Source organism: Pseudophryne corroboree, chromosome 3, assembly GCF_028390025.1.
Source record: "Pseudophryne corroboree isolate aPseCor3 chromosome 3, aPseCor3.hap2, whole genome shotgun sequence".
NCBI lineage: Eukaryota > Metazoa > Chordata > Amphibia > Anura > Myobatrachidae > Pseudophryne > Pseudophryne corroboree.
The window spans coordinates 540,401,048-540,413,194 of NC_086446.1; the positions used below are offsets into that span (position 1 = coordinate 540,401,048).

The 12,147-nt window shown below is 45.2% G+C and overlaps 1 protein-coding gene across 2 annotated transcripts in view; it reads left to right on the top strand.

Annotated features, from left to right (window-relative positions):
* Positions 1–12,147, top strand: part of KIF19 (kinesin family member 19) — a 240,429-nt gene that overhangs the window by 220,693 nt on the left and 7,589 nt on the right. The window lies entirely within an intron of this gene.

The following is a 12,147-nucleotide window of genomic DNA, read 5'->3' on the forward strand; positions in this document are numbered from 1 at the left end:
AGTTACTGTATTATGTGTTCCATGATTTGTAATGCCATCCAGTGTATATCTTACGGAACAACTGTTTGAATATGATTTACTGCTGTGATGTCATGCCATCACAGCGCAAGTGCCAGATGAGCAGCGGAGGAGCAGGAAGGTGGGTGCCTGGCACATCCTCTCCAGTCACCCTGCAAGGTGGAGCAAGGTGGTGGGGTGCTGTTGGTACCGTGACTGTACCACCCACTCTGCCGTGCACCCAGGGCAGCAGCATCTGTTTCACACTTCTCATTATGGCCCTGATAGCGGAACAATCAGTTATATAGCTGGGTTGTAGTGAAACAATATGGTAGAGAGGTCATTATTTATCTGACATACACCAATAAATATGCTAATTTGGGGGATTCTGTTCAGGAGAAGACAGGAGCAAAAGCAGGATTTGTAAGAGGTGGGTATATATAATAATAATAATAATAATTTTATTTATATAGCGCTCTTTCTCCAATAGGACTCAAGGCGCTTAACAGATACATAGCATAATATAGTACAGAAAATAATGAAGTACATTTTCATAAAATACAGAAGCATGAAGATACTAAAAGGGACATTATGGAAATGATTGAGTAAACAGAAAAGTCTTGAGTCTACTTTTGAAGGATTCTATAGTTGGGGCCTCTCGCACTGTGCGGGGAAGTGAGTTCCATAGAGTCGGAGCCGCATGACTAAAAGCTCGACCCCCAGATGAATTACGGGAGATTCTAGGTACTGCTAAAAGTCCTTCATCTACAGATCGCAGTAATCGAGTGGGGCCGTATGGGGTCAGAAGCTGTTTCAGGTACCTTGGGCCCTGGTCATGTAATGCTTTGAAACTCAGTAAGCCAATCTTGAAGATGATTCGCCATCGTACAGGCAGCCAGTGAAGGGAGTAGAGGATGGGTGTTATGTGGCTAGAACGGGGCTGGTTGGTTAATAGCCTGGCAGCTGTGTTTTGCACCAGCTGTAAGCGCTGCAATTCTTTTGCTGGGAGACCAAGGTAGAGGGCATTACAGTCTAATCGAGATGATACAAATGCATGTATGACTTTTGGCAGATCATCTGAGGGAATTAAGTGCTTGATTCGGGCTATGTTCCTCAGGTGAAAGAATGAGGATTTGATTGTGGCTGATATCTGATGTTTAAGTGTCAAGCCACCATCCAGGACAACACCAAGATTCCGCACACGATCACTGGTCTGTAATTCTGAATCCCCGAGTGTAAGTCCAGTTGGTTGGCTATGCTGCAGTCTTGTCCTTTGATGTTGCGGTCGTATCATAAGGACCTCTGTTTTATCCGGGTTCAGTCGCAGCCAACTTGCACTCATCCACTCCTGTAGCTCAGCTAGACAGCCATTTAGGGTTGCTATTGGGTTATCAGTGCCCGGAGCAAAGGACAAGTACAGTTGTGTATCATCTGCATAGCAGTGGTAGACCAGGCCATGGCGCCTGATTATTTCGCCCAATGGGAGCATGTATACTGCAAAAAGCATGGGGGATAGTATAGAACCTTGTGGGACACCACATGGCAATGGCACTGGGGGTGATGAGTATAATCCAGACGATACTCTCTGTGACCTGCCTGTGAGAAATGATTTGAACCAGCTTAGGACTGTGCCATCCAGACCACAGAAATGTATCAGTCGCTCAATCAAAAGCCCATGTAAACAGTATATAAAAACTATTTTATCTCTGTTGGTAATGGGACAAAATATACTTTATTCCAGCATAGGTCTCTGAAATTAATAGGGATATTGCTGAAAAGAGTATATAAAAATAGAAGCACATCAAAAACACATTTGTCAGTCTCTTGTGTTTCAGTTACACATTGCTTGTCTTCTCACGTCTCCCTGAAGACACATATACATGCCCACCCACCACACTTAACAATATTCATGGGTCAGATGCAGGAGCAGCCCAGCCAGTAAATTAATGATGGGTGTGGGGGTGGGTGCATTGTAATATTAGACCCCAGCCCCTAACTGTGTGATTTGGCGGTCTTTAAAGAGAGGTATGGGCAAAATGCAATGAGGGTGGGGTTTCAGTTGCACGTTGCTGCAGGTGGCTTAGTTAAAATAACAAACAGTTGGACCATCGGGTGGGGCTTTGGGTACTTAGATCCCCCCCATAGGCATGTGACACTGGAAGGTGTAGGCATTGTGAAAGACAGACTGGTGGTAGGGGGTGAATTGGTTAATTACTAGGTAGAGAGAAAAGGGTAATTTAATGTCAGAATGTGATTTACAAACCGTTTGCTGTCTCCAGCATTCTCAGGTTTGGCATATTGGGGCTTGGCGGGATCGATTGTTGGGAGCTGCTGAAAATTAGGGAAACAAGCACTCATGATGTATATCAGTACGTATTACCAAGTTAGAAGTAGGTACATGGTCCTCATAGGGTATATTGGTCCCCACATGAAATAAAAAACACAAATTGGCTCCCACAAGATGAAAATAAACACAATTTAAAAACGTAAAACACATTGGTCCCCACAGGTAAATAATAACACAAACATTGTCCCCTACTGGAAAAAAACATACACATTGGCCTCCACACTGTAGACAAAACACACACATTGGCCCTCACAAGAAAGAAAAACATCAGTCACATTGCCGCTCCCCATCTGTAGTGTCACACTTGGCCTTGGTTGCATCTGAGCCACCTGGAAGAGCCTAGCACTGCCCGGGAAAGGCTACAAGGAATCAGGATGCAGCACTGGGTGCCGGTCCTGGCGTTAATTGCACTGCATCCACTATGGATTGGGCCACTCCACTATAACAGGCCTAAAGTCGTCCCTGCAGTAAGCCAGGAAACATCCCCTCCCCCAATATTTGCCTTTCTCTGACGTCCTAGTAGATGCTGGGAACTCCGAAAGGACCATGGGGAATAGCGGCTCCGCAGGAGACTGGGCACAAAAGTAAAAGCTTTAGGACTACCTGGTGTGCACTGGCTCCTCCCCCTATGACCCTCCTCCAAGCCTCAGTTAGATTTTTGTGCCCGAACGAGAAGGGTGCACACTAGGTGGCTCTCCTGAGCTGCTTAGTGAAAAAGTTTAAGTATAGGTTTTTTATTTTCAGTGAATCCTGCTGGCAACAGGTTCACTGCACCGAGGGACTAAGGGGAGAAGAAGCGAACTCACCTGCGTGCAGAGTGGATTGGGCTTCTTAGGCTACTGGACATTAGCTCCAGAGGGACGATCACAGGCCCAGCCATGGATGGGTCCCAGAGCCGCGCCGCCGGCCCCCTTACAGAGCCAGAAGACTGAAGAGGTCCGGAAAATCGGCGGCAGAAGACGTCCTGTCTTCAATAAGGTAGCGCACAGCACCGCAGCTGTGCGCCTTTGCTCTCAGCACACTTCACACTCCGGTCACTGAGGGTGCAGGGCGCTGGGGGGGGGCGCCCTGAGACGCAATAAAAACACCTTAGATGGCAAAAAATACATCACATATAGCTCCTGGGCTATATGGATGCATTTAACCCCTGCCAATTTTTCCTTAAAAAAGCGGGAGAAAGGCCGCCGAGAAGGGGGCGGAGCCTATCTCCTCAGCACACTGGCGCCATTTTCCCTCACAGCTCCCTGACTCTCCCCTGCAGTCCTGCACTACAGAAACAGGGTAAAACAAGAGAGGGGGGGCACTAATTTGGCAGATAAATCTATACAGCAGCTATATAAGGGAAAAACACTTATATAAGGTTATCCCTGTATATATATAGCGCTCTGGTGTGTGCTGGCAAACTCTCCCTCTGTCTCCCCAAAGGGCTAGTGGGGTCCTGTCCTCTATCAGAGCATTCCCTGTGTGTGTGCTGTGTGTCGGTACGCTGTGTCGACATGTATGAGGAGGAAAATGGTATGGAGGCGGAGCAATTGCCTGTAATAGTGATGTCACCCCCTAGGGAGTCGACACCTGACTGGATGGTCTTATGGAAGGAATTACGTGATAGTGTCAGCACTTTACAAAAGACTGTTGACGACATGAGACAGCCGGCAAATCAGTTATTACCTGTACAGGCGTCTCAAACACCGTCAGGGGCTCTAAAGCGCCCGTTACCTCAGATGGTCGACACAGACCCAGACACGGACACTGACTCCAGTGTCGACGGTGAGGAAACAAACGTATTTTCCAGTAGGGCCACACGTTACATGATCACGGCAATGAAGGAGGTTTTGAACATTTCTGATACTACAAGTACCACAAAAAAGGGTATTATGTGGGGTGTGAAAAAACTACCCGTAGTTTTTCCTGAATCAGATGAATTAAATGAGGTGTGTGATGAAGCGTGGGTTTCCCCCGATAAAAAACTGCTAATTTCTAAAAAATTATTGGCATTATACCCTTTCCCGCCAGAGGTTAGGGCGCGTTGGGAAACACCCCCTAGGGTAGATAAGGCGCTCACACGCTTATCAAAACAAGTGGCGTTACCGTCTCCTGATACGGCTGCCCTCAAGGAACCAGCTGATAGGAAGCTGGAAAATATCCTAAAAAGTATATACACACATACTGGTATTATACTGAGACCAGCAATCGCCTCAGCCTGGATGTGCAGTGCTGGGGTGGCTTGGTCGGATTCCCTGACTGAAAATATTGATACCCTGGACAGGGACAGTATATTATTGACTATAGAGCATTTAAAGGATGCATTTCTATATATGCGAGATGCACAGAGGGATATTTGCACTCTGGCATCAAGAGTAAGTGCGCTGTCCATTTCTGCCAGAAGAGGGTTATGGACGCGACAGTGGTCAGGTGATGCGGATTCCAAACGGCATATGGAAGTATTGCCGTATAAAGGGGAGGAGTTATTTGGGGTCGGTCTATCGGACCTGGTGGCCACGGCAACGGCTGGGAAATCCACCTTTTTACCTCAGGTCACCTCTCAGCAGAAAAAGACACCGTCTTTTCAGGCTCAGTCCTTTCGTCCCCATAAGGGCAAGCGGGCAAAAGGCCACTCATATCTGCCCCGGGGCAGAGGAAGGGGAAAAAGACTGCAGCAGGCAGCCTCTTCCCAGGAACAGAAGCCCTCCCCCACTTCTGCCAAGTCCTCAGCATGACGCTGGGGCCTTACAAGCGGACTCAGGCACGGTGGGGGCCCGTCTCAAGAATTTCAGCGCGCAGTGGGCTCACTCGCAAGTGGACCCCTGGATCCTGCAGGTAGTATCTCAGGGGTACAAATTGGAATTCGAGACGTCTCCCCCTCGCCGGTTCCTGAAGTCTGCTTTACCAACGTCTCCCTCCGACAGGGAGGCGGTATTGGAAGCCATTCACAAGCTGTATTCCCAGCAGGTGATAATCAAGGTACCCCTCCTACAACAGGGAAAGGGGTATTATTCCATGCTGTTTGTGGTACCGAAGCCGGACGGCTCGGTGAGACCTATTTTAAATCTGAAATCCTTGAACACTTACATACAAAGGTTCAAATTCAAGATGGAGTCACTCAGAGCAGTGATAGCGAACCTGGAAGAAGGGGACTATATGGTGTCTCTGGACATCAAGGATGCTTACCTCCATGTCCCAATTTGCCCTTCTCACCAAGGGTACCTCAGGTTTGTGGTACAGAACTGTCACTATCAGTTTCAGACGCTGCCGTTTGGATTGTCCACGGCACCCCGGGTCTTTACCAAGGTAATGGCCGAAATGATAGAAAAAAGAAGAATGTCTCCCAGCGCTATTGTTGTTAGGTGTATAGTAGTTAATTAATGGTGATATTAGCACAAAAAATAAAAGTACTCATAAAATCAATGTTGATTTAAAAATCTATATGATATTTTATTAATACAAGAAAAAACAGTTTTCCAACAAAATATCTTGTTCCCTAAAAGTGATCCTAATACCGGTATACACAATACAATCACATACAACATTAAACATATAAGTATATCAGTGATACGCTAGATGGCGATTTATTCACTAGGTAGGAGTTTTATTTTCCTCAGGTAAAAGCAGGTATATATATGTGGTATTTGTATCACAGTCCCTTGTTATGTATGGAATTTATTCCAAAAGTCTTGATTAATCCCTGCTGCTTGCTGTGGATTCTTTTCCAGAATGGTAATTAGCACATGCAGTCAAAGATCCTCAAATCCTTACTAGGAAATGTCCAAAGTTATTGGAAGACACTTACTTCAAGGTCGCAGGATGGTTGCTGGAACAGGTGTCTGCCGGCAGACATATCAGATAGCTCCGCAATCTACTAGTTTCGCCTGGCACCGCAGGCTTCCTCAGGATGGCCGAGCTATACCAAAAGCCCCGTTCTTATAGCCCATCCAGCGTGTCTGTTGTCATGGGAACTGATTCCCTTCTCTTGTGCATGTGTCCATTGCCGAGGCTCCGTCCGCGTCCTCCGTCTATTTGTTTTGGTTGCTATGGATACCGGGCGTGCTGACGTGTGATGCTCCGTCTTCTTCCCACTCCGCGTCTATTTGTTTTTTGTTGCTGTGGAAACCCGACGTGCTCACGTGTGACGCTCCGTCTTCCTCCACACCATGGTGCGCGTTCGTTTCCAAGGCAGCTATATCTCCGTCTCTTGTTTACTTGTCGTCATGGAGACCGGACGTATTGATGCATTTTGTTTGTTTAATTCCTCCCGTGTCTATTTCTCATGCAGCGGTTCTGCTATCATAGAAGTAGATATTACACTGGGTTTTTGGTGCTCTTCTGTATGAATGTCCATATATATATATATGGTTTGTAAGTAAAATTTGGTTTTCTTTTAATTATTTAATATATACATGGAAAAATTACATTCCATATTTATCTTCCTTGATTCTTTTTGTTCATGTTTCGTTAAGGGAAACACTTTCCTAAACTTTAGAAGCAATCACCACCCTAAATGGCTATCCAATGTCCCAAAAGGCCAGATGAAAAGACTAAGAAGAAATTGTTCCAAAAAGGTCGACTACGATATACAAGTACTAGATCTGATGGAGCAATTCGAGGAAAAACACTACATAAGGAGTGATCTTGAAAAAAGTAAGGATGAGGTGGAGAAAATAGATAGAACAAATCTCCTTCAATATAAAGAGAAAAAAATATGAAGAACAAACAGGAGGTGATGTTCCTAACCGGTTACTCTGGCCAGCGAAGGCTTTTAGAAGAAAGTATCTACAAACACTGGCACATACTCACTGCGGATGACGACCTTAAAGAAATTCTGCCAATAAAACCAAGAATTATCTATAAAAGAGCACCCAATTTAAAAACTAGTTTAGTCAGAAGCTACTATAAGAGCAATAACAAAAGAGGACAAACCTGGCTAAAAGAATTGAAGCCTGGTTTCTATAGATGTAACAACTGTGTCGTATGTAAGAAAACCAATAAGATCACGACAAAGTGTGTGGAGAAATATACTTCGAAAAGTACAGGCAAAGAATATAGCATAAGAGATAAAATCACATGTAATTCAAAAGGTGTGATTTATTTGGTGACATGCCCATGCGGGCTACAATATATAGGGAAAACCTACCGTAGCCTATATATTAGGATTAACGAGCATTTGAATAACATCAGGACGAATAAGGAAAACCATAGCATTCCTGAACATTTCACGAAGATACATAACAGTGACCCTACAGGATTAGAGTTCATTGGAATCAAATTAATAGAAAAATCATGGAGAGGAGGAAATTGGGATAATGCACTTTTGAGAGAAGAAGCAAGAACCATTTTTGAATTGGAAACATTAATACCCAAGGGTCTGAATATAGAATGGGATCTTATCCCCTTCCTAAAAGAATGAACTGGGACCAAAGGGACAACCTTTATGGAACGTAGGGTGATAGTAATTGTAGATAGATTATCATTCTTTATATTTTATTTTTTATTTTTTATTTTTATTAATTTTATTTTTATTTTTATCTTTACTAATTTATTATATATATATTTTTAAATAATCTAGGGGTTCAAATCACTGTTTGTGTCTGTGTATGTATGTCTTGGTCTCGTGTTTAAATTTGTGTTGAATCAGGGTATAGGAATATACCATACATTTGGAGTTAAATATATGAAAGTGTTTCCCTTAACGAAACATGAACAAAAAGAATCAAGGAAGATAAATATAGAATGTAATTTTTCCATGTATATATTAAATAATTAAAAGAAAACCAAATTTTACTTACAAACCATATATATATATATATGGACATTCATACAGAAGAGCACCAAAAACCCAGTGTAATATCTACTTCTATGATAGCAGAACCGCTGCATGAGAAATAGACACGGGAGGAATTAAACAAACAAAATGCATCAATACGTCCGGTCTCCATGACGACAAGTAAACAAGAGACGGAGATATAGCTGCCTTGGAAACGAACGCGCACCATGGTGTGGAGGAAGACGGAGCGTCACACGTGAGCACGTCGGGTTTCCACAGCAACAAAAAACAAATAGACGCGGAGTGGGAAGAAGACGGAGCATCACACGTCAGCACGCCCGGTATCCATAGCAACCAAAACAAATAGACGGAGGACGCGGACGGAGCCTCGGCAATGGACACATGCACAAGAGAAGGGAATCAGTTCCCATGACAACAGACACGCTGGATGGGCTATAAGAACGGGGCTTTTGGTATAGCTCGGCCATCCTGAGGAAGCCTGCGGTGCCAGGCGAAACTAGTAGATTGCGGAGCTATCTGATATGTCTGCCGGCAGACACCTGTTCCAGCAACCATCCTGCGACCTTGAAGTAAGTGTCTTCCAATAACTTTGGACATTTCCTAGTAAGGATTTGAGGATCTTTGACTGCATGTGCTAATTACCATTCTGGAAAAGAATCCACAGCAAGCAGCAGGGATTAATCAAGACTTTTGGAATAAATTCCATACATAACAAGGGACTGTGATACAAATACCACATATATATACCTGCTTTTACCTGAGGAAAATAAAACTCCTACCTAGTGAATAAATCGCCATCTAGCGTATCACTGATATACTTATATGTTTAATGTTGTATGTGATTGTATTGTGTATACCGGTATTAGGATCACTTTTAGGGAACAAGATATTTTGTTGGAAAACTGTTTTTTCTTGTATTAATAAAATATCATATAGATTTTTAAATCAACATTGATTTTATGAGTACTTTTATTTTTTGTGCTAATATCACCATTAATTAACTACTATACACCTAACAACAATAGCGCTGGGAGACATTCTTCTTTTTTCTATCAGTAATCTTGTGGGGATAGTGGATATCCTCATTTACACTCCCTAGCTGCTTTAGTCGATTAGGAGTAGCTTACGAGCGCAGTCCTCTACTTTTGCTTTTTGGCCGAAATGATGATTCTTCTTCGAAGAAAAGGCGTCTTAATTATCCCTTTCTTGGACGATCTCCTGATAAGGGCAAGGTCCAGAGAACAGTTAGAGGTCGGAGTAGCACTATCTCAAGTAGTACTATGACAGCACGGGTGGATTCTAAATATTCCAAAATCGCAGCTGATTCCGACGACACGTCTGCTGTTCCTAGGGATGATTCTGGACACAGTCCAGAAAAAGGTGTTTCTCCCGGAGGAGAAAGCCAGGGAGTTATCCGACCTAGTCAGGAACCTCCTAAAACCAGGCCAAGTGTCAGTGCATCAATGCACAAGGGTCCTGGGAAAAATGGTGGCTTCTTACGAAGCGATTCCATTCGGCAGATTCCACGCAAGAACTTTTCAGTGGGATCTGCTGGACAAATGGTCCGGATCGCATCTTCAAATGCATCAGCGGATAACCCTGTCTCCAAGGACAAGGGTGTCTCTCCTGTGGTGGTTGCAGAGTGCTCATCTTCTAGAGGGCCGCAGTTTCGGCATTCAGGACTGGGTCCTGGTGACCACGGATGCCAGCCTGAGAGGCTGGGGAGCAGTCACACAGGGAAGAAATTTCCAGGGCTTGTGGTCAAGCATGGAAACGTCACTTCACATAAATATCCTGGAACTAAGGGCCATTTACAATGCCCTAAGTCAGGCAAGGCCTCTGCTTCAGGGTCAGCCGGTGTTGATCCAGTCGGACAACATCACGGCAGTCACCCACGTAAACAGACAGGGCGGCACAAGAAGCAGGAGGGCAATGACGGAAGTTGCAAGGATTCTTCGCTGGGCGGAAAATCATGTGATAGCACTGTCAGCAGTGTTCATTCCGGGCGTGGACAACTGGGAAGCAGACTTCCTCAGCAGACACGACCTCCACCCGGGGGAGTGGGGACTTCACCCAGAAGTCTTCCACATGATTGTGAACCGTTGGGAATAACCAAAGGTGGACATGATGGCGTCCCGCCTCAACAAAAAACTGGACAGATATTGCGCCAGGTCAAGGGACCCTCAGGCAATAGCTGTGGACGCTCTGGTAACACCGTGGGTGTACCAGTCAGTGTATGTGTTCCCTCCTCTGCCTCTCATACCCAAGGTACTGAGAATCATAAGAAGGAGAGGAGTAAGGACTATACTCGTGGCTCCGGATTGGCCAAGAAGGACTTGGTACCCGGAACTTCAAGAGATGCTCACGGAGGACTCGTGGCCTCTACCTCTAAGAAAGGACCTGCTCCAGCAGGGACCCTGTCTGTTCCAAGACTTACCGCGGCTGCGTTTGACGGCATGGCGGTTGAACGCCGGATCCTGAAGGAAAAAGGCATTCCGGATGAAGTCATCCCTACCCTGATCAAAGCCAGGAAGGATGTAACTGTGCAACATTATCACCGTATTTGGCGTAAATATGTTGCGTGGTGTGAGGCCAGGAAGGCCCCTACAGAGGAATTTCAACTGTGTCGTTTCCTGCATTTCCTGCAAACAGGACTGTCTATGGGCCTAAAATTAGGGTCCATTAAGGTTCAAATTTCGGCCCTGTCGATATTCTTCCAGAAAGAACTAGCTTCAGTTCCTGAAGTTCAGACGTTTGTCAAGGGGGTACTGCATATACAGCCTCCTTTTGTGCCTCCAGTGGCACCTTGGGATCTCAATGTAGTTTTGGGGTTCCTAAAATCACATTGGTTTGAACCACTCACCACTGTGGACTTAAAATATCTCACATGGAAAGTGGTAATGCTGTTAGCCCTGGCTTCAGCCAGGCGTGTCTCAGAATTGGCAGCTTTATCCTATAAAAGCCCTTACCTAATTTTTCATACGGACAGGGCAGAATTGAGGACTCGTCCTCAATTTCTCCCTAAGGTGGTTTCAGCATTTCTCTTAAACCAGCCTATTGTGGTACCTGCGGCTACTAGGGACTTGGAGGATTCCAAGTTGCTGGACGTAGTCAGGGCCCTGAAAATATATGTTTCCAGGACGTCTGGAGTCACAAAAATCTGACTCGCTGTTTATCCTGTATGCACCCAACAAGCTGGGTGCTCCTGCTTCTAAGCAGACTATTGCTCGTTGGATTTGTAGTACAATTCAGCTTGCACATTCTGTGGCAGGCCTGCCACAGCCAAAATCTGTAAAAGCCAATTCCACACGGAAAGTGGGCTCATCTTGGGCGGTTGCCCGAGGGGTCTCGGCTTTACAACTTTGCCGAGCAGCTACTTGGTCAGGGGCAAACACGTTTGCTAAATTCTACAAATTTGATACCCTGGCTGAGGAGGACCTGGAGTTCTCTCATTCGGTGCTGCAGAGTCATCCGCACTCTCCCGCCCGTTTGGGAGCTTTGGTATAATCCCCATGGTCCTTTCGGAGTTCCCAGCATCCACTAGGACGTCAGAGAAAATAAGAATTTACTTACCGATAATTCTATTTCTCATAGTCCGTAGTGGATGCTGGGCGCCCATCCCAAGTGCGGATTGTCTGCAATACTTGTACATAGTTATTGTTACAAAAATCGGGTTATTATTGTTGTGAGCCATCTTTTCAGAGGCTCCTCTGTTATCATGCTGTTAACTGGGTTCAGATCACAAGTTGTACGGTGTGATTGGTGTGGCTGGTATGAGTCTTACCCGGGATTCAAAATCCTTCCTTATTGTGTACGCTCGTCCGGGCACAGTATCCTAACTGAGGCTTGGAGGAGGGTCATAGGGGGAGGAGCCAGTGCACACCAGGTAGTCCTAAAGCTTTTACTTTTGTGCCCAGTCTCCTGCGGAGCCGCTATTCCCCATGGTCCTTTCGGAGTTCCCAGCATCCACTACGGACTATGAGAAATAGAATTATCGGTAAGTAAATTCTTATTTTCTAGTGTT